The sequence below is a fragment of the Pseudorasbora parva genome, chromosome 18 (assembly GCF_024679245.1).
Source record: "Pseudorasbora parva isolate DD20220531a chromosome 18, ASM2467924v1, whole genome shotgun sequence".
Classification (NCBI taxonomy): Eukaryota; Metazoa; Chordata; class Actinopteri; order Cypriniformes; family Gobionidae; genus Pseudorasbora; species Pseudorasbora parva.
This window is the reverse complement of record NC_090189.1, coordinates 26655628-26678162: the sequence shown is the minus strand read 5'-3', so window position 1 is coordinate 26678162 and position 22535 is coordinate 26655628. Positions and strand designations below refer to the sequence as shown.

The window sequence follows — 22535 nt, the reverse complement described above, 5'->3', positions numbered from 1 at the left end:
GGCCCAAGCTTTGGAATATTTATATTTGGCTTCTTAAGGGGACCAATTGAGAGATGTTGGACTTTCATCTGATGTATAGGAAATTAAGTTCTAAGGCTCCCTCCAGTAGAAGACATTTTGCCCTTAGATGGCAAGTTTTTGAAGGACGGTGTAGTACACACCATGCAGTCCCAGGTCCTGGAATTCCTGTACTAAAACTGGAAAGAAAAGTTGTCCACTATTCTCAGGATTTATGTGGCCACCATTTCAGCTTGCCATGCTCTGACTGACAGGGATCCTTGGGAAAACACCCTCTGGTTACCGGCTTCCTTCGTGGAGTGAGAGTCCCTTCATAGGACTGAGTCATTTTTCTTGAGGGTCTGTCTGGAGCCCCTTTAGAGCCACTGAAGTCAGTGTCTATCAAGCTTCTGACTCTTAAGTTGAATTTTATTATGGCTATTACTTCTCTAAAGATAATTGGGGACTTGAAGGCCCTGACGTTCTTGCCATCCTGCTTAAATTTTGCCCCTGGACTGGTCAAAGCTATTTTGCCCCCTCACCCTGATTATCTTCCTGATTATCTTCCGATTATATTCTCGACCATGCATCCAGTCATTCTGGAAGCTGTCTGTCCTCCACCATTCAGGTTATTTAGGTCACACAGGATTCCAAACCGCATATGAATTTAGCTCAAAACAGATTTATAAAAATCACATTTCATGTGAGGTTTTTTTTCTTTTCACACTTGATAAATATGATTGCAATCCAATCTGATATTTGGACTGAAAGTCTAAACAAGGCTTTAATCCTTTGCGACAGCATGTCTGTAACAAATATTAAACACCTGCAAAACCTTGCACAACACCTCGGAACAAATCCGAAAGGAAGTTACACTTATTACAGATCTCTTAACTGATATTAATATTACAGTATCGTCTTCATGATAAAATGACTGATGCACCATATGTGAGCCCATAAAAGGAGGGTGATTCTGACAAGCTATCCGTCACACAACGTCGGGCTGACCATGGCAAACTTGGGCCTGCAATTCAGCTTTCGAGAGCGTCTCAGTGCACTGCAAACGATTTTCATGTGTTGCAGGATTTCACAGTGTAATTAAATCCTTAACTAGTGGCAACTTTAGGGGGAATGCGCACTGTCACAAGGGGGTGGTTAGCTGCATGTGTTTGAGTCAGTGAAATATGTGATTTCACAGGGAAATCAGCTCACAGATGTCTCATTAACTTCATGTCATTTGCACCCACTTTTCTACGTCATTATGGAAATGAGCAAATACAGAAAATTGTAAGAAAAACTTTGTACTTTAGAAAGCTCTGACTGAGATTTGTCAGGTTCATTAGCATTTCCGACACAGGATCTAACATACTAAATAACTGACGTCGTATATCTGGTGCAATATAAAACAAATCCATTGACCAAAAGAGGTATTTTTCCTTTTAATAACTGTACACCATTTCAATAAGGAACACCACCTCTGGTGTACAATATGCGCAAAAAAACACAACCAAATGTGCCTCACAGTAATGATCTAGTGTGTGTGTGCGTGCGTGTGTGTGTGTGTGTGTGAGTGTGTGTGTGTGTGTGTGTGTGTGTGTGTGTGTGTGTGTGTGTGTGTGCTATTCATGCACTTTTAAGCTTCACGTAGATGATTTGCATCCAAATTTCCCATCAGGGATCAATAAATTCTATCCGTCTGTCTGCCTGTCCATCTTTCACACGTGCTTTTGCAGACTCCAGCTATACCATAATGTGCCACTGCTGTGTGTTTTGTAAACAGGAAGAGCTCCTGCTGACCAAATAAGATTATTCAGAGGACACGTTGTGGTTGTATTTTTTTGTGTGTGTTTTTTGCTTACAGCTCAAACTGTGAACATAATCAGCCAGCTTCCTCTACCCCTCTTCACAATCACTCTGAAACACATCAAGGTCAAGTGGCTGAAGACACTGTTGTTACAGCAGTGTTAAAAAGGGATCAAATACACAAGTGTTATTTAACAAAACAATAAAAGATCGGGAGAAAATTAATGTAAGCTTTAATTCACAGAAATTCAATTTAGCCAACTAAATAAAATAGATTTAACCAGTCACTAGAAAATAATTGGAGAGTTAGAGTTGGGGCTAGAATAAGTTGACATGTTCTTGCAAAGTTACTCATAGTCAGTAGAATGTCTTTTTGAGGCCCATCACAATAAAAATTTTGTAGATTTTAAGGAGACAATCTAATAATACTCTAATGAGAGTTTGTTGACATGTAGTTGCAACGTTTATACCTAAAATACTAGCGTAGAAATCAATTTTAATCCATTTTAATATTTATTTAGCATCAAAATGAATGTGTAGCATATAAATTATTATACATTATTACATATGTGCTCATTTTAACAAAAGCAGGGATTTTTTATTTTATTTTATACTGTGGTCTGAGGTATACTTGTGATGTTTGCATGGTTTTTAAATTTAAAAACATCATAATGAATAAGTAATATGCTATTTTCTGCCATGGTTTTGAGCCTCTCTCAAGAAACGGTTTTAATGGGCGTGCTGCACTGAAGACTTGGAAGTAAACGACCACTGCTTTGATTGGATAAGCTTTGTATATTTAATGAGCTTCGGCTCACGATGAGTACGCGTGCGGCATTGTTTTGAAGCGTGTGGGAACGGAAACCAGAATGAACCGTCCCTCAGAGTTCGCAAAATGTCTTTATCAAACAAACACAATGATTTATCTGTCATCCACCCACTATTAATATGAATGTTATTTTACAATACTTGGCCCGCCCGATTGGTGAATATAACTGTGCCACACACACACACACACATACACACACACACACACACACACACACACACACACACACACACACACACACACACACACACACACACACACTCGCGCAAAGTGCATTGCAGACAATAAAAACTTCTGTGTTGTTATTTTTCCTTTAAATATCAAGTCAAGAGAATGAACAACGCACATCCCGGGACAGCGTGGTAAGTTCAGTTAAATTAGACATGTTCATGATATAGCATTGTATTTGATCTGTAACAATGCAATACTATCACATATAAAAAAAAATATTACTCACATTAGAGTGTTGCTTCATTTATTCGTGTAATCTCATCCTGTCTGCAAATCCAGTCTCTTGTTTACAAATGAATCTGGTGAAAGTCTGAATGTGAAGTCTTTCCCACATAAAGCTGGGTATTCATTAAAGGTCCCATGGCATGGATTTTTGTATTATTTTATAATGTTTCCTGATGTGTAGTTATATTGCTAGTATGGTTTTTACATTTAAAAAAAGTCATAATTTAGAAATAAAAGGCATTTTTTTAGAGATGCAGCGATTGCCATTTTCTTGGCCGATTCCGATATCCGATTTTTTTATTAGTGAGATCAGCCGATACCGATTTTTGCCGATTCCGATTTTCTTTCTAAGAACTATAATTGACAGAATATACAAACAAAAATCCACTTTTTCTTCAAAGTAAAATGTAATTTTTATTATCAAATAAATGAGTAAACATTACCACAGGCTTTTCTCTCACTTAAAGGACAACTTTGGGGAAATTTTAAGTTTATCTTGATCGTTATATTGGTTACAGACTATAGAAAAAAATGAACCGGATTGGTGCTTGCAACACGGAGTTATTACAGTTAATGCCCAGAGCCCCCACTCAGCTAAAACGGCAGCTATGGGGGGCATAAACGTAAAGGGTGTCTTTGTACCTTTTAACAGACATAAAATGCAATTAAAATGTCTGTCCAACATGAACCGGTCCCTTACATGACAACGAGATGAGTTTAGCCACTTAGCCATTGTTTAAATTCACCTAAATAGTGTTAGAAGGCTAGCTGTATCTCGCACTGAAGTCCCGTGGGAACTCAGAGGTATCCGGAAAAAAAGGCAAATAGTCCAGTTGGGAAGAGCGTTGTGTGTGTAAAGCATGATTATTTAATTACTGCACATCTTTCCTCAAGCCGTGTGTGCCCAAATGGAAGGATAAATAAAGTTTATATTACCTCCACAGTGGTTGCACCCGTCTTCAACCACGGAATGGCATTTTTCTTCAACCAGCCCTGCTGTGTTGTGTCTGTGTAAGTTAGTCAAGTATTCACTGCAAATTTTCACATTCTGTTGCCACAATTCGGAAAGGCACAAACATGTACCATTTCTTCTTCACTTGTGAGCCCGATCGGATCATCACTCTATTATGTCTAGTTCACGAACTAATCGTTCTTTTTAACCGGTTATTTTTAGTGAGCCGGGTGACCAAATCAGACTGAATCGTTCTAAACGGTTTGCATCTCAAATCAGCGCTGATCACACAAATTACTTTAGTTGCTCACTTTCTGACATGAGTGACAGTCCCTCCGAATAGAAATAAACTAATGTCTTGAATTATATGTTGTAACTCTAACAGTTCACTGAACCGAGACATGTTTTGCGGAGAGAACTGATAAACTCACGAGCAGCTGATACTGAGCACACACGTATAACTGAATGAGCAGCGGATCTCTCAATTTTTTCTATACTGATATTAGCCCTCTGGCTTGAATGCTCTGTTTCAAGGGGCGTGTCTGCTGTAAGACTTCAGTGAAAACACCCACTGTTGTGATTGGCTGGCATCTTTGCATTTGAAATGAGATTATGTGGTGGAGGGGGCGTGGTTTAGTCAGGCGCGAGCAGCAGCTGAAGCACTGCCAGTCCAGAGAGAGAGACGGAGAGCTGGGGAAAGATTGCTGAGAAAGTGTTATTGTACCGAGTTGTTGAGAGCGCTGTGCGTGCGCAAATTTAACTATAACCACAACACAACTATAACAACCATATAACAATATCCTAAGTCAGTCAATTAATTTTATACTAACAGTTTTTGTGGTGTTTAAAATGAATTTAAACTTTAGAAGTTGTTAAATGAGTATTCATGCTCTACAAATAATAGTGAATGGAAAACAGAAAAGTCTGATCATTTGCAGATAACACCTATTTACTGACTTTTTAATGTCAATAATTACCCATTTTGTCCCTAAAACTGATATCTGGCTTTTTTATGCTGTTATGAAAAACTAAAATATGTGGTATTGTCTCCAGAAAAACAAATCTAGTTTATTTGAACACTATTTGTCTAATCTTGCTAAAGACTGCTACAATAGTATACTGTTCAAGTGTGTGTGTAGGTGTCAATCTCAAAACTAACTGCATATCCAAGCGGCCAATTAGAGAGGCAGGCAGTCCACAAAGAGAATACTGTGTAGAGAGAGAGAGAGAGAGAGAGTGAGAGTGAGTGAGTGAGTGAGAGAGAGAGAGAGAGAGAGAGAGAGAGAGAGAGAGAGAGAGAGAGAGAGAGAGAGAGAGAGAGAGAGAGAGAGAGAGAGAGAGAGAGAGAGAGAGAGAGAGAGAGAGAGAGAATTCAAGTCAATGAATTCCAACGACACTTGCTAAGAGCAAGTAACTTCTTTTGGGCTTCTGGTAGTGGATGGTTGCAAACATCTCAGATAAAGTAGAGAAGTAGCCTTGCAGAAAATCAATAATTCATAGGTGACGATCAGATTTCTTCTCTGCCCGTCGTCAAGGTGAGAGCACGCCGGGCTTCAGGCTCAGCCAGCTTTCTGCAGCGGCCTGTAAAATGACAGCAGGCTTGTCAGGGAGAAATGCGCGCTATCGACGCCTGCCTGCGTAATGATGTGCATGGCACTGCGCACTCGTGCAAACGTGCGTGTGCGTCCTCTCAGAATTGCTGACTGACAGGATCTCTCTCTCACTGTGACACTAAAAGCTCCACGGGCTGAAGTTCCAGGCGCTTTCAGACCACAATCACGCCGAAATCCAGTCGTAGTTCTGCTGAGCTTCTCGCCAGCACAAATATTTCAGGAGGATTCAAAACCACCAGGCCATTACTGAGACCTCTGGCTCTGTCTGTCAAAGTGTTTCCGTTTGACTTTGCATCTCGGTGATTGTTAGAGAGTGGACGGACTCGCAACTGGCTCTGTATCAGATCCAGAGTTTTGATGCAATGTGACAGGCAGCCATGGAGCTCCTCGGAGACCCAGAGGAGAACTCAACTCATTCTTGCGTCCACGGTTCCTCAAGCGCAAGCAATGGACCACAGCCAGATGGCAGAGTGGCAAGGACAACCCACCCAGCGCAGGCCACGACCAATCGGGTGTAACGAGCAGAACTCTGTAACAGTATCCATAGAAACGGCGGTTTTCTTGGCCTATGGCACACGAGTGACAGGGAGCTCAGGTATAAGATCTCGCAGCGGTCATCAATCACTTCAAAGCAGAGGCTGCTACACCTCCGCAGTGCGGTGAACTTTAAACAGAGAACAACAAAGAGACGGGCTTTCAATCAATCATAATGACAATCTTCTCCACAGCCCTGTTCAACCAGCAAACCTACTCGCAGTAAACTAAACATCACTCTTCATTTAGTGCTTAACGTCCAACCCATCTACTAAAGCATTAATGTATCTCCCCCTCTCAAACGCAGACAACAATCAAGCTTCTGATATGGAGGTGGTGAGAATGTCAGAGAAAGCAAAATAAGACTACATTTGTATGCTCAAAAGGAAATTCCAATGCTTCAAGCTAAAGAGGTTTTGCAACAAGTAATTTGTTTGCCAGCACTGAATGCAAAACTGCCGCATGACGTGGGAATCTCAGAATATATTTGGTGTTAATAAAGGAATTTGACCAATGAGATGGGTAATGCTTCTCTGCATAAATAGAAATACATATACATATACATATACACATATACTTTTACACCCATACAAACATTGATCGGCAGAAAAAAAAGGAAGCTCAACCGAAACCTGCTTGATGTGCAAAAACAAACCTCATTGGTTCTTGCGGAAGCTCAAACGTGCTGCGCAAAACACAAGAATGAACCTCATTGGTTCTTGCGGAAGCTCAAACGTGCTGCGCAAAACACAAGAATGAACCTCATTGGTTCTTGCAGAAGCTCAAACATGCTGTGTAGCATGAGAATGAACCTCATTGGTTCTTGCGGAAACTCAAACGTGCTGCGCAACACGAGAATTAACCTCATTGGTTCTTGCGGAAGCTGAAATGTGCTGCGTAGCATGAGAATGAACCTCTTTGGTTCTTGTGGAAACTCAAGCGTGCTGCGTAACACGAGAATTAACCTCATTGGTTCTTACGGAAGCTGAAATGTGCTGCGTAACACAAGAATGAACCTCATTGGTTCTTGCAGAAGCTCAAACATGCTGCGTAGCATGAGAATTAACCTTATTGGTTCTTACGGAAGCTGAAAAGTGCTGCGTAACACAAGAATGAACCTCATTGGTTCTTGCGGAAACTCAAACGGGCTGTGTAACACGAAAATGAACCTCATTGGTTCTCGCGGGAACTCAAACGTGCTGCGTAGAACGAGAATGAACGCCCCTTGGGGCGGCAGTGGCTCATGTAGATTGTCAATAAAGGACAAGGTTGGTGGTTCGATCCCCGGTTCCACCTGACCAAGAGTCGAGGTGTCCTTGAGCAAGACGCCTAACCCCAGCTGCTCCCGATGAGCTGGATGGTGCCTTACATGGCTGACACCGCCGTCAGTGTGTGAATGAGAGAGGGAATGGGTGAATGTGAGGCAAGATGTAAAGGGGTTTGGATGGCCATGGGTTTGATAAAAGCGCTATATAAATGCAGTCCAAGTCCATTTATAGATGCGTAGCACGAGAATGAACCTCATTGGTTCTTGCTGTTGGTGGGGCTTCTCAGCATGAATTTGCAGGAATGCAAACCTACATAAAAGAGAGTATAACTTGTCGCTTTGTCATTATTATTTGTTAGAATGTGGTAGAAAACAATTTAACTAAAAGTTTGAATGGCAGAAAATGGCCAAGACAAAGAAGAAAAGTATGTAATAGTCTGTAATCTAAAGAAAAAAAAAGAAAAAAATTAATCAAAATATTTTCAGCAAAGAAAGCTAAGTTATATGTGGTGCCTCAGTAAACCGTTCAGATTTAATGACGACTCACTGTGTAGTTTTGTATGAAGCTTAGTGTTTTAACATGTTAGCACATTCACAAGACTCTATAAAGAGCACAATCATTTACTGCGGCAAGTCGCAGCTGTTGAATTTTACATCTGAATGCAAAACAGCATGAGCGATGAAGAATAAAAACAACCTTTTGCTCAAAGAGTGACTAAAATTAGATTGAGACCGACAAAAAAAAACAGAACATCAACTGGGTAAAAAGCCTTTCTAGGGACCTAGAGGAGGCTGGCTAGGCTTAATTACGCATGTTGAAGCAGTTGTTTGCAGCACACCTTTATGTCTCCCGCTGCCTCTTTACCCTGTGATCCCTGTGATTTCTGAGAGAAAGCGGTTGTGCATTTTGGCAGACTTATCAAACGGCATGAGAAAAAAAAACAGACATAAAAAGATACAGAGAAAAAGAGTAGAGAGAAGTAAAGAGCGAGAAAAGAGACAAAGATAAGGATACAAGCACATAGCTCATTTGATATGACTGCACTCAACACTGAAGCTGTGCCAGCATTATCTTCAATGGTACACATGGCAATGGGGTGCGGATCGTCAGATGCTCCCCAGGCAAGAGTGCGTTTGTTGTGGCTGCTCTTTTACGGCTTTGAATGTTCCTGTGGATCTCTGTCTGCTCTCTGGGTTGATTGAACAGCAGATCTGGGCCACTGCAGGGTCGCAGCATGCTGTGTCCCAAACGAAGAGGGTGAGGTAGGGTTACGCACCGCATCACTTAAGGATCAGCAGGCCCACACGGAATCTGTAGAAAACTTCAATTTGTGTCTGTCCTTCACACAAAACTATCTATGGCTACAGAAGACTTCAGAATATAGGGAATGAGTCATAAGAACTACTCTTCTGGAGCATATTTTTGTCATTTCATTATTGCCCAGTGGCAGGAAAGAAAAGCCATAATGTAAAAAAATAAATAAGAAATGTCAGAGTTATAGAGATGGATTGGCTGTACACATGAAAACGCAAGAATGTCGTTTTCAGATTTATCCACTCTGGGACCCGGCTGGGACCTGGCTTCAGAAAATATCGTATTCCAAAACGCTGGATCCGTGTGGACGAAACACTGATATGGTACAAAATGTATACGTATATACAGCTAAACGCGTCTCCGTGTGGACGGGGCCTCAGAGTCATACGGGTATGAAATTACATGAGGATGAATAATTGTACATTAAAAAAATTGAATGGTATTGGTTTACCCAATTTTAAATTAACTTTATAATATAAAGTTTGAGGTCAGATGGATTTTTTATTTATTTATTTTCCTCAAGAAATTATTACTTTTATTCAAGGACACATATCAAAAGGACAGTAAAGACTTTTACATTATTACAAAAGATTTCCATTGCAAATGAATGCTGTGCTTTTCAACTTTCTATTCAAAGTATACACAAAAAATAATAAACTGTTTTTAACATTGATAATAGAAACGTGAGCTCCAAATTTGCATATTAGAATGATTACTGAAGCACCATGTTACACTGGAGTAACAATGCAAAAAATCTAGCTTTGTCATCACAGGAATAAATTATATTTTAAAATATATAAAAATAGAAACCGGTTATTTTAAATGTAAGTAATATTTGATAATATTACAGTTTTTACTGTATTTTTTATTGAATAAATGTAGCATTGACTTTCACAAACATGACATAAAACGTATACCTTACTGACCCCAAACTGAAATGCTCTTTTTTCATATTTAATTGATTTTGGGTAAACAACTTCAACACATTTAAATCTATTCCACATAATCTATTTTTCACAGAAATCAGCTTTGGAAATGCAAAAAAAAGTCTGCAAAGTCCATATGGGCCTGTGGATCGAGACCTAAAGGCAAACAGTTAAGCAAACTTGTTTGGAATCCGTCGCCTTTCAGGGTTTGTGGATATGAAGACTTCATGACATATGTTAAGAGAAGGAAACAGTAAACAGTGTCAAAATGATCCTCATATCATCTTCCGCTCAAATTGTGCTTGCGGGGAAAGAAGGCTGATTATGTAACCACAGATCTTCAGCATCATGAGTAATCCTGAGTATAATTTTTTTCTGTCTTGGCCCTGCTGCCAAGCTAAATGCTGCTGGAATGCTCCATCAACTCAATCATAGCAGCAAGGTGCAAATTTATACATTACACTGCACAAATCCAGCTGTCTCCTTACACCGTGTCCTAACTGTGCGTGATGTGACGACGTTATCAGCAACACTGAACACAAAACATGGCCCAATCAGAAGATATTTAATGTATAACTATACATTTATATGAAGCACACTTTTGGAGCAAAGAAATTTCACAGTCAGCAGGGCTAAACAATTCAATCAAGTGATCAACATAAGGCTCAGTCACAGCTGAATAGGTGATTTTAATAAGCGATTTTAACTGTATCACCATGCAACAAGTTATTTCTCAATCCAAATGGCTATGTAATGTAACACAATTCTTATTTTAAGTTTCCCCACTGCTACTAGTGGTGAGAAATTACCTATACTGAAATGGAGGGGTTCATGACATTTTTAAGCACAGCCATATGAGGGAAGCCTTTGTACCAATAAGATCTCAAAGTGGGCGGGGCTACCCCCTACAACACTGCTGAAATAGAAACCATGCGGTCGACAAAATATCCTACCGCTTATCACTCCTTTACTAATGCTGTTGAAGGAATGTGTCTACCGCGGCCTTCATCTCCTTCTGCTCGGCGGGAAAAACTTATCTCTGCAGCTGCCGGGCCTGGAAGAGCACGAGCGAGGCCTGAACTGCCCGTTTGACTCTTATCAGGCCATTGCAATTGGGTGGCCGCTTATGTAAGGTAGAAATCAGAGCACCAGTGCAGCCCATGGAATCACCACTCAGGTGGAGGAAGAGATGATAAGTCCTCACATGCGTGCTGATACAGCAGACACGCACGCTCTTGCGCAGGTTTGCATAAATGCCGTAGCAATGCTACTTCATTCTGTAACTTATTTGGCAGTCTATTTCTAAATTTCGCCGGTGATTCTTCACAAGCTACTCCATTTCCATAATAATTGCCATCCAATTGCGCCAGGCTTTATTTGGCCTCACACAATGCCGGAGACTCACACGGAGCCGTTGACCCACTCTGGATGGCCTCTCCGTAGGGGTACGAGAGAGCGTGCCTGTTTGTCTGTGTGCGTATATCTTCCTCAGAGAAAGCCTGTATGACTCTCTCTTCTGCCCTATCAGCCCCATAAACAGGCCAACGGACAAAATCATTATGCTACAATTTTCCAATTTATTCAGTGCCTTGAACTTCTCATTAGTTTCTGCCTCCTCCATAAAGTGGGCACATTATCAGAAGCTGTCAGCAAAGAGCTCACAGGAGCTTCATCATCCATTTGGACTCTGGGAGAGGAGACGCGGCTGACCACAGGACATTGCTGCAGAGACTTCCTCTACTACTGGAGTCAACTCATCATCTGTTCACTGGAGCTAAATGAGTCAGAAACAATATGCCAGATGTTGATTTTTAAAGCTGATTTGATACATGAAGCATTTTTTTATAATGGGCATTAAAAATAAAAAATAAAAAAAAACATCACAATGTGAAATATAAAGTAATAATGTGAGATACAAAAGCACAATAAGGAGGAAAACAATTGCAATTGTGATATATAAAGGTTTTGTTATATTACTTGCATCATGGCTTCAATTCATTTCTGAACACATGCGGCAGGTATTTGTTTCCCTCATTTGTGAATTGCTTAAAAGAAAAGCATCCGCTAAATGATTAAATGTAAATGTGCTGCAGCACCTTGACCTCCACACAAACAGCAGTGCAGAGCGCGCCACGGAAGGGTGATTTTACGAGGTTGCCAAGACAGCATGAAGAGTGCAGAGTAAACAGTGAAAATATTGAAAGCAAACGAAAGAGTATTGAAGTTCAGAATGGAAAAAAAGACTGTTGAATAGACCTGTCAAGGTTATGTCACTTCGGTCTGGTTTATTTTAGTTTTAAGTCTTATTTTGGGTTTAGTCTTATTTAAGCCGTGAAACTGCTACTTTCTTGTCATTGTGAGCATGTACGGTTCTGAGTTAGCTCGGGCCGCTTGAGTTATACGTGTGGACAGTGGTGTTCTGATCCCGTCACTTTAGTCTAGTTTCGTTTTGGTTCTGTCAGGGTTTGAACATTCATGCTCAATGTGTTTGTCTTCTGGTGTTCACTGGTCTTGTTGTGTTGTGTTCTGTGTAGCATGCGGTCCATGTTTGCATTGGCTGCATATTTTTCTGTTGTCATGTTTTGTGTGGATACACAGTCTACGAGAGCTCTTATTGGCTGCGTGTGTTGTTTGAGCACATGGCTTGTGATTGTGTTCACTGGCCATGTGCTCTTGTTTTTTGTCATATTTGGTGTGAGAACATTGCTCGTCATGTTTGTTTCTATATGTCATGTTTTCATCCTGTCTATATTGTCCTAACCTTTAAATGAGTACGATCACACCGGTGTGATTAGAACGTTCAGTGCAAACTAAATTCAAACTCGCTTTCATGCTTTGACTGGTGCTGAGCCTGAGACGGACACACTAAGCATGTGTCATGTGTCACAACTATTCAGTGTTTTCAACATCAGGCCTCTAATCTTTAAATACACATTAGTATTAACAAAACAATAAATGTCTCATTTGTAAAATACACACTGATGTCTATAGACGCAGCAATAATAATCTGTTAAAATATAAATTGACGATGTGTTTTATTCATCTCGGATAAACATTGTGCAGGTAAATAAAATGAACTCTATTATTCTCCCACTTCACTGGCCACTTATATGTATTGCAGGAGAAGCGGATGAATTAGTGTGTTGTAAATCGGACAGCTATGATTCTCTGAACTGCATTGCAAACTAACATGGCGTCGCCCATCGCGCATTAGAAGTTTGTGATGTCACTTTGTAAAGAAATACTACACGCCTCTAGACTGAACCAGTAATAATCATGGCCATGACAACATTTTCTCAAATTCACATTTTTGTTGTTTAGGTGACAAGACCAGCTTATGCATGTTCATGTTGGTTCAGGATACACTGTAAAAAAGTTGCTGCTTAAGTTCCTGCTTACATTTTTATGTCCAACCCAACCAAGCAATTTCAACTTAAGTTACATCAACCTAACTTTAAAAAAATAGCTGAATCTTATATAACACAAAAAAAAATTCTTAACCTATTTTGATAAGTTAAAGCAATGTAAAAACCATATGTTGTCATCATTTATTGATCTTTTTTTACAGAGTGGATTATTATGAAGCAAGAAACAAAAAATGTTTTTGTAAAAAAATAGAATTTAGAGGAATTTGTAGAATTTGTACAGAATTAAATTAAAATGTTGTGGTATATTTATTAGTTGGCCAATTTAAGTTAGAGCGTTTTTTTTAAGTTTTCAGATGAAGAATTTAGAGTATGAAAATTTATATTCATTTTGAGTTTTTGCTAAAGATTACATTTTACAGTGTTATTTCATTTATTACAATAAATTGAATTTTATAAAAAATGTGTTGCTGATATGAGTCATGTTAGAGGGTCATAACAAGCAAAAAAATGATTAATAATAATAATAATTTTCACAGGAGGAAGGCAGTGTCTCCATAGCACTCTGATTATCCTGTCAGTATGTCGGCCTATCACTGAAGACAAAGTGGCATTGATCTTTGAGAGCACTTCACCAAATGGCAGTGGTGGTTGTCAGTCATTCTCATTATCTTCCAACAAATACATTGTCTTCAATTTATTTTCCACTGCAATCATCAACACACTTCCTTTTGTTTTTGTTTTTTTTAACTGTTTCTTTGATTGAACAGAACAAATGAAAAGTGTGCCGAGGATGTAGGCGTGAAGAGTGAGACGCCATGCTTTCTGTGGCGCTGAGCTTTGCGAATTGAATTAATGGATAAATTTCCCTTTAGAAAACAGGCTCTTTAAGAACGAGAAGGCAGAATTGTTCCCTGTCTGGCGGCTGACGCTGATAAATTGCCAGACACACCTGTAGAGCTGTGGATCGATCAGGTGGATGTCTAAATTGATATGGTTCTGCAGAAGGGCCTATAGAATAGCAAATCTGGTGAATAACTTTGCTTCTTCTTCTTCAATTGGGTCTATAGCTGAAAGACAGTAGAACAAGGGAGGACAATTAAACTTTACCTTTTTATCCAGTTTTTTTTAGGATATTGTTCAGTTGGTATACTCGAGAGCAAAAAAACTAAACAAAACTAAATGTGTGTAGTAGGGGTGTCCCCGACTAAGGATTTACACATTAGAATCAGAATTTTCGAATCTCTCTATGGTCGACCGATAGTCAAATCATCTATGTGTGTGTAAACCATAGACCGGGTTGGGAAGGGCAGGACACTAGTCAGCAGGAGGCTAAGACTATTTTTATTTTACTTTACACAGGGCACACAGCCACCACTTTTAATAAAGTGATCAAAACTAGGCTACACTACACATTCAATTAACCGTTCTCTCATAACATTTAAAAGCTGCGATCGAAACACAGAACATCACATAAAATATATAAAAGAACATTTTGATAAATAAACCTAAAAAAAAACTGCCTAGAGAGGAAAAGAACACTGAGTGCGTTTATATGCACGTTCTTAAGCCAATTGTGCCTAAGGGGGTCGCACACCGGACCGAAGCTCAGCGCCGTGTCTCAGGTATCTCAGACCAGGCAGACGTGAACATTGCACGCCGTGCGCGAGCTCAATTTTGAATCGACTTCTGACAGTGTGTCTTGTAGCACAGGGTGAAATCAGTATGTACATTCACAATTTGAGGGAAATATATATTTAATCGCTGCGGACAGGCGTCGAATGCCGCCGTGGGTGTATGTGTTCGAATTTTAAAGGCGCGTCTTTAAAACACTAATATTGAGCACACCCATATTGCCTAAAATGGTATGATCCTCGTTTCATAACACCCGCGAAGATTCGACCATGAGATCAGTGGTCGAATCCGGTCTTGCATATTGATGCATCGAATCTTCGACTATTAGTGGTCACCCCTACTGTGTAGCTACTTAGTCACCATTAGTCGCCAGATCCTCTGTAAACACAACAAATGTTATGAAGGTTGCACTTACAAACAATCATTTTACTTATTCCATTTAATCATTTTCATCATAACATCACTTCAAAATAAGTTCATTTGGATTTAGACATGACTAAAAGTGGTGATTTTCAAGTGGGTGAGTGTAATAACAGTGTAAACTGGTAATCTATTTTCACCAGATTGACCTATTTAGTCAAGTTTTGATTACATTTGGACAGGTTGTGAACATGAAAGGTGGTCCTTCATTGAATATTCTCATGTGATTTTTCATCTGCATTTCATCATGCTGCCCTCAAAGTCATTTCACGTTTAACCTACTAGAGTCTGAGGTGTTTTCTGAGCCGTGAAGATGTTTTGACATGCCCAGACTTTTGTGTTCATCTCAGTTACTTAGAACATTGTAATGGCTAAAATATGATTACACTCTGCCCAGCAAAAGTATTAATGGAAAATACTTTTACGGTCTGGCGGAAAATAAATATGTTACTTTATAAAATGTTAAATATGTATATTTTTCTCTACAAACATGGATTCACTTTTTTGGGCTTCAGATTTTGGACAGCCATTTACTGCCACTTATAATGCTTGGATTAGCCAAGATATTTTTTTTATATAACTCAGATTGTATTCGTCTGAAATAAAAAGGTCATATACACCTAGGCTAGAACGGCAACATAATCTTTAGTAAAAATTTTTAAAAAACTTGATTCCCCTTTGAAATAGTGTTCCTTTTCTGATGATTGAATACCTAACCACTCCCCTAAAATCTGCTGCGAGTTAGAGAAGGTGTTCTAAACTGAAGTCTGTTTAACTCAGAAATAAGTAACAATACTGAAGTCAGTCCCAACTTCCAGTTCACACAAAGTGCACATGTGATGTTCTCCTAAACAGTCATTACTTGAGCCACTGAGGTTCTTCCTTTACAGGCTACTTAAGTTCTCAGAATAAACCCAATAATCTTCTCACTATAAACAGCCCCACTGACAAATGATTTCATATTTGGCACAGTGTGAGTGGGCTAGAAATGCCTCAACGCGTTTTGCATTTCATTTATGACACATTGAGGTGTCATCATCCACGCATGATGTTGCAATGTTTTTCCCCCTCTTTTTAAGTGCAGAAGCAATGGCGGCAAATGCACAGAATATCAAAATAGAATATTTAGAGGTTATGTAACTATAAATTTAAATCCACAAATTAATGTTTTCTCAGGCTTGGAGTCAGAAGAAAAGAGCCTTGGCCCATGTGTAGCTCCAGAGCCATCTGAACGCCCCTTTAATGTGCTGCCAGGACAATAACACTGGGGCAGAATAAACTCTGAGCATTCGGCACAAGCCCGGCTCCTATCATATGACCTCCTGGCTTGAATACGCTGTGAGCTTGAGGGCAAGAAAAAGGGAAAAGGGGGACTGAGAGACAGAGAAAATATTTAATATACTAAAAAAATTATTAAGATGATACAATCAGAGTGAATCACATGGTGAACTAGTCTGTGTACTGTATGGTAAAACAAACTCTACTTCATTCACATTAGAAAACCAATCACAGTTCCGTTGGGTATTTTAAAATATATGTCTTCCCTCAGTATCTTTCATACATATCTCTTGCAATTCATAAATCAACACATGTTGACCTACAGCTCAATTCCTTTATAGCTTTTTTACGTTTGAACAGTTTTAGTAAGGTCAAATTTGTTCAAAATTGCTTGAGGACTCTAAAATAATAAAGCTTGGTGAAGTATTATGTGCTCGTATACAGATTGTTTGGTCCTTGCAGCTCTCACTTCATTTCCCATGTTTCTGAGCCCAAACATTTATAACGTCTTCGCATGCTGCCAGTGTCATCGCTCCAGACGGCATCTTTCCTTCTAGTAAATGATGACTGTCGGTATCAGACAAGGGCATTCTGTAAGTTAACTTACTAGGTATGGTTTCAAGGAAATTGCCAGTCTCACAATGCAAGTATCAGGTAGATCGGTTGATAATATCATCCGCGCTCTTCTTTTATGGTTCATTAAGGCCCGAGCACCGATGGTGTGAGGACCCTATTGTAATTGCTCTGCCTATCATTCTTCTTCTCTGAAATGAATCGCATTTTTGCGGGCCTAAACATGCTCGAAAACCGATGAAACTTGGTGAAAATGTACGTATAATATGGGTTTCAGAATTAGGTGTGACGAAATGGCTCGAAAGCACCACCTACAAAATTTCAATTAAGCACCGTTTGCGCTACGTTTCACGTACAAGTATGATATTCGGTAGACACATGTAACAGCTCAATACCTAACATGCTAGAAACATGTTAAATCATGCAACACTTGGCTAAGTGCTAATGAATGTGATTAATGCCACTAAACAGGTAGTTGTTGAAACTGTAAATGTAACTGTAAGTTGTTGTAAAATTGTATTATCACCAATCTGCCTTAAATGGCATTTCTGATAATAGTCCTAGCCTGATAAGACATCTACACAGCAATTATTGGTTACAGTCAAATCACCACTTACTAGCAGCAGTAATTTTTGAAAAACAATGTTATAAACTTCATAAACCATCAGTTAAGTTTGTTTTTTTAATTTTTATTTTGCTCTGTAATAATTTAGACCAATAAACAGCCGAGTAGATAATGGCTGCCCCAGGTCCGAACAAGGACAACATCAGAGCTGACTGTAAAAGATGTGAATATCCTGGACATATTACTTTTGAATGTCGTAATTTTGTTCGTGTGGATCCGAGGAAGGACACTGTTTTGAATGTGAGCAGCACTAGCAGTGAGGAGAGTGATGAGGAGGAACAGGAACCTTTCAGTAAAGAAAAGATCTTCGGCAGCAGCCAATCAAAAGGTTCTCATGTCGATTCCAGAAAAGAAAAGCATAAAAAGAAACGCAAGGACAGATCCCATGAAAAGGCAAAAAAGAGGTCTTATTCATTAAGTGATGACGAGGAGGAAGTGAGCAAGAAGAAGAAAAAGCACAAGAGCCACAAGAAGAAAGGGAAAAAGGAGAAAAGGGAGAAAGAAAAGAAACACAAGAAGAAACAGACAAAGAAAAACACAGAGTCATCCTCATCCAACAGCTCTGCTGGAACTTCAAACACTGGTTTAAGCTAAATCAGTTTGTTTATTTGAAGCAGTTACAGGACCACACAATCACAGCCACGCACATACACAAAAACTATCTGGAAAATATTGGGAACCTATAAAATACTTTCTGCCAGAGCCATTTGTACATAAATCTGCAACAGACACCTCTGATTGATGGTCTCTTTGTGGTATTTCTGTATTTTGTATATAAATTAAATTTTATATACAAATATATATATATGTAGGCATATGAAAACCTTTTGGGCAATACTTTTACCAAACTTGTGTTTTTATAATGCTTTACTAAAACTGTCGAAAATGTGACGCATTTATTCAACAATAAAGGGTCATGGGCAAAAGAAAAAAAAAGAAAAAGTAAAGTTTGGTCATCATTCAGACGGGGTATGCGCTACATTTTGTGTCCGAAACATCTTGGGATGGGGGTTCCTGAGTGCGAGGGCCCTTTCATCGTTGCTTGCAGCTTTAATTTGGAAAATGTGTTTCTTTAAATCTTAAGAAACCACTTCACTTTTATGTCTATACATTCACACAAGGGGTGTAAATGAGACTATCACTTCGTAATTGAGTGCCAACCATGGGCACCATTATAAACGGATATTAATCCTGACCTCATTCACACTCATTTTGAAGCTCATTATGTTGATATTGAGGTCAAATGGGAAGTTTGTTCAAATGTGAGAAAACGAAGGACGAATTCAATATGAGAAAGGAGACTTTTATTAACACGAGAGTCATGGATGAGAATGAGTGTTATGAAAATCATATTCAAGGTTTGTTGTGGGAATGTATGTCAACCTCCATGAAAAAAACCCTGTAATAATAACACTTACAGCCACAGCAACAAAAAGTCAGATGAGAGCTTGGGTTTTATTACATTATATTATACTGACTATTTGAATATGAAGTAAGTAAATCAAAGGTTAATTGTGTAATTTTAAAATGGACACACACACACACACACACACACACACACACACACACACACACACACACACACACACACACACACACACACACACACACAAAAGGTCTAACGGGGTTATTCTGTTTGTAAAATGGGCCTTTCAGGGTTTTAAATGCCATCTGAAAAAAGTCACTATAAAATGACTTTTCAAAGACAGTTACTCATGTTATTGAGAGAAATGGACTGAAGAGACTGGCTTTATGCCATGTGAGGCTAATTGGCCTTGGGTTTGTTTAAGGCATTGTGATTAATGAAGTTTCTAATGAGAGCTTTATGATAAAGGCATGCAATCTGTCAGCCGGTGACTGCAGCTCTCAACGGGGATAGAAATGAACAGTTAAGAAGTGATTTGACAAAGGGAATTCTTCTGACACAAAAACACAATTTTTTTAAACAAAAGCTTTCTTTAAAAAAATCAATTTGTATCCAATTTGCAGTACTTCTACGAATAGCTTAAAAGGCTGAACATTCATTAAAAGCAATCTGTGACTTGTTTTAAAATAACTTATCAGTTTTGAAGCTGAATAAAGCTGTTTTACACGTGACTCGCATTACACACAAAAATACAAAAAATAAATATATAATGTATACATACATATGTATGTATAAAATATGCATATACACACACTGGCCACTTTATTAGGTACACCTGTTCAACTGCTCATTAAAGCAAATATCTGCAAATATCTACATGGGAGGATTCCAAATGGCGTTTTGCGCCATTGATGGATACTTTGTGTAGGAGATGCCATTTGAAGGGCCCTTCCACAAGTCCGTTAGTGAAAGGTACATGTGATGTTAAGTACACCGAAGGAATTTTATCGTTTATGTGACCCAGGATGGCGAATCCTTGCGACTATTTTTAAAGCTAGAGGGCAGGAGAGTTCCAGTTAATTTATAAAATGAATAATTCAAGTTGTTTTGTCTTATTTGTGATATACAAACATTTTTTGTAATACATTTCACATAAAGTTTAAATAAGTTGAATAGGTATGAAATGTGTTAAATAGTAAATATGTTGAAATCAGAAAAAATATCTATATTTAAATCTTTACAAACCGTACTATCTAAGTTCCGCTAACTGTCGTATGGAGAGACCTGTGTTCCAGTGTGTGATGTAGGATGCAGGTGTAATTCCCAGTGTAAGTTCCGGTAACAAACGTGGAAGTGCACAGGATAGAGCAAAACAAAACCACTTGCAAGAACTAGCATATTCTTACCAAAGCGTCCTATGTCATACGCTTAGAAACGCCCATGAAGAGCATTATTAAAGCCCTGGAGCTGTGTGGAGCACTTTTATGATGGATAGATTAACTTTTATGGACTTCAAGTCCGAAACAGCCATTAACTGCCATTAAAAAGCTTGGAAGAGCCAGGAAATTGTATTCGACTGAAAGAAGAGTGACCTAGGATAACTTGAGGGTGAGTAAATAATGGGCTAATTTTCACTTATAGGTGATCAATCCCCCTAAGTAAATGTCACTATTAATGCAAGGACCAAAAAAAGACATTGCAATTGTTAAAGATGAAAGCATTGAGTGAATACGCTCACACGTACATACAGTCTTGTTCAAAATAATAGCAGTACAATGTGACTAACCAGAATAATCAAGGTTTTTAGTATATTTTTTATTGCTACGTGGCAAACAAGTTACCAGTAGGTTCAGTAGATTGTCAGAAAACAAACAAGACCCAGCATTCATGATATGCACGCTCTTAAGGCTGTGCAATTGGGCAATTAGTTGAAAGGGGTGTGTTCAAAAAAATAGCAGTGTCTACCTTTGACTGTACAAACTCAAAACTATTTTGTACAAACATTTTTTTTTTCTGGGATTTAGCAATCCTGTGAATCACTAAATTAATATTTAGTTGTATGACCACAGTTTTTTAAAACTGCTTGACATCTGTGTGGCATGGAGTTAACCAACTTGTGGCACCTCTCAGCTGTTATTCCACTCCATGATTCTTTAACAACATTCCACAATTCATTCACATTTCTTGGTTTTGCTTCAGAAACAGCATTTTTGATATCACCCCACAAGTTCTCAATTGGATTAAGGTCTGGAGATTGGGCTGGCCACTCCATAACATTAATTTTGTTGGTTTGGAACCAAGACTTTGCCCGTTTACTAGTGTGTTTTGGGTCATTGTCTTGTTGAAACAACCGTTTCAAGGGCATGTCCTCTTCAGCATAGGGCAACATGACCTCTTCAAGTATTTTAACATATGCAAACTGATCCACGATCCCTGGTATGCGATAAATAGGCCCAACACCATAGTAGGAGAAACATGCCCATATCATGATGCTTGCACCTCCATGCTTCACTGTCTTCACTGTGTACTGTGGCTTGAATTCAGAGTTTGGGGGTCGTCTCACAAACTGCCTGTGGCCCTTGGACCCAAAAAGAACAATTTTACTCTCATCAGTCCACAAAATGTTCCTCCATTTCTCTTTAGGCCAGTTGATGTGTTCTTTGGCAAATTGTAACCTCTTCTGCACATGCCTTTTTTTTAACAGAGGGACTTTGCGGGGGATTCTTGAAAATAGATTAGCTTCACACAGTCTTCTAACTGTCACAGTACTTACAGGTAACTCCAGACTGTCTTTGATCATCCTGGAGGTGATCATTGGCTGAGCCTTTGCCATTCTGGTTATTCTTCTATCCATTTTGATGGTTGTCTTCCGTTTTCTTCCACGTCTCTCTGGTTTTGCTCTCCATTTTAAGGCATTGGAGATCATTTTAGCTGAACAGCCTATCATTTTTTGCACCTCTTTAAAGGTTTTCCCCTCTCTAATCAACTTTTTAATCAAAGTACGCTGTTCTTCTGAACAATGTCTTGAACGACCCATTTTCCTCAGCTTTCAAATGCATGTTCAACAAGTGTTGGCTTCATCCTTAAATAGGAGCCACCTGATTCACACCTGTTTCTTCACAAAATTGATGACCTCAGTGATTGAATGCCACACTGCTATTTTTTTGAACACACCCCTTTCAACTAATTCAACTAATTGCCCAATTGCACAGCCTTAAGAGCGTGCATATCATGAATGCTGGGTCTCATTTGTTTTCTGAGAATCTACTGAACCTACTGGTAACTTGTTTGCCACGTAGCAATAAAAAAAATACGAAAAACCTTGATTATTCTGGTTAGTCACATTGTACTGCTATTATTTTGAACAAGACTGTACATATATTTTAAAAACGTAACAATATTTTTTGCCAACAATTATATTAACAGCAATAACAATAAATTTGTATTTTAAGGACAGCTAATGTGGTGATAAACACCATGCTGCGTTGTCATGGCAACATTTCATTGCTCCCTTCGCCAAGTGATCTTCCAAACCACTTCATTATGACACACAAGTGCCCTGCTCCTGCCAAGTCCCCACT

At 39.0% G+C, this 22535-nt stretch overlaps 1 protein-coding gene and 1 pseudogene across 3 annotated transcripts in view; one reads left to right on the top strand and one right to left on the bottom strand.

Moving 5' to 3' along the window:
* tenm2b (teneurin transmembrane protein 2b) overlaps nucleotides 1-22535 on the bottom strand; it is a 324894-nt gene that overhangs the window by 182631 nt on the left and 119728 nt on the right. The gene's annotated exons all lie outside the window — the stretch shown is intronic.
* LOC137047012 (protein SREK1IP1 pseudogene) lies at nucleotides 17672-18182 on the top strand (annotated as a pseudogene).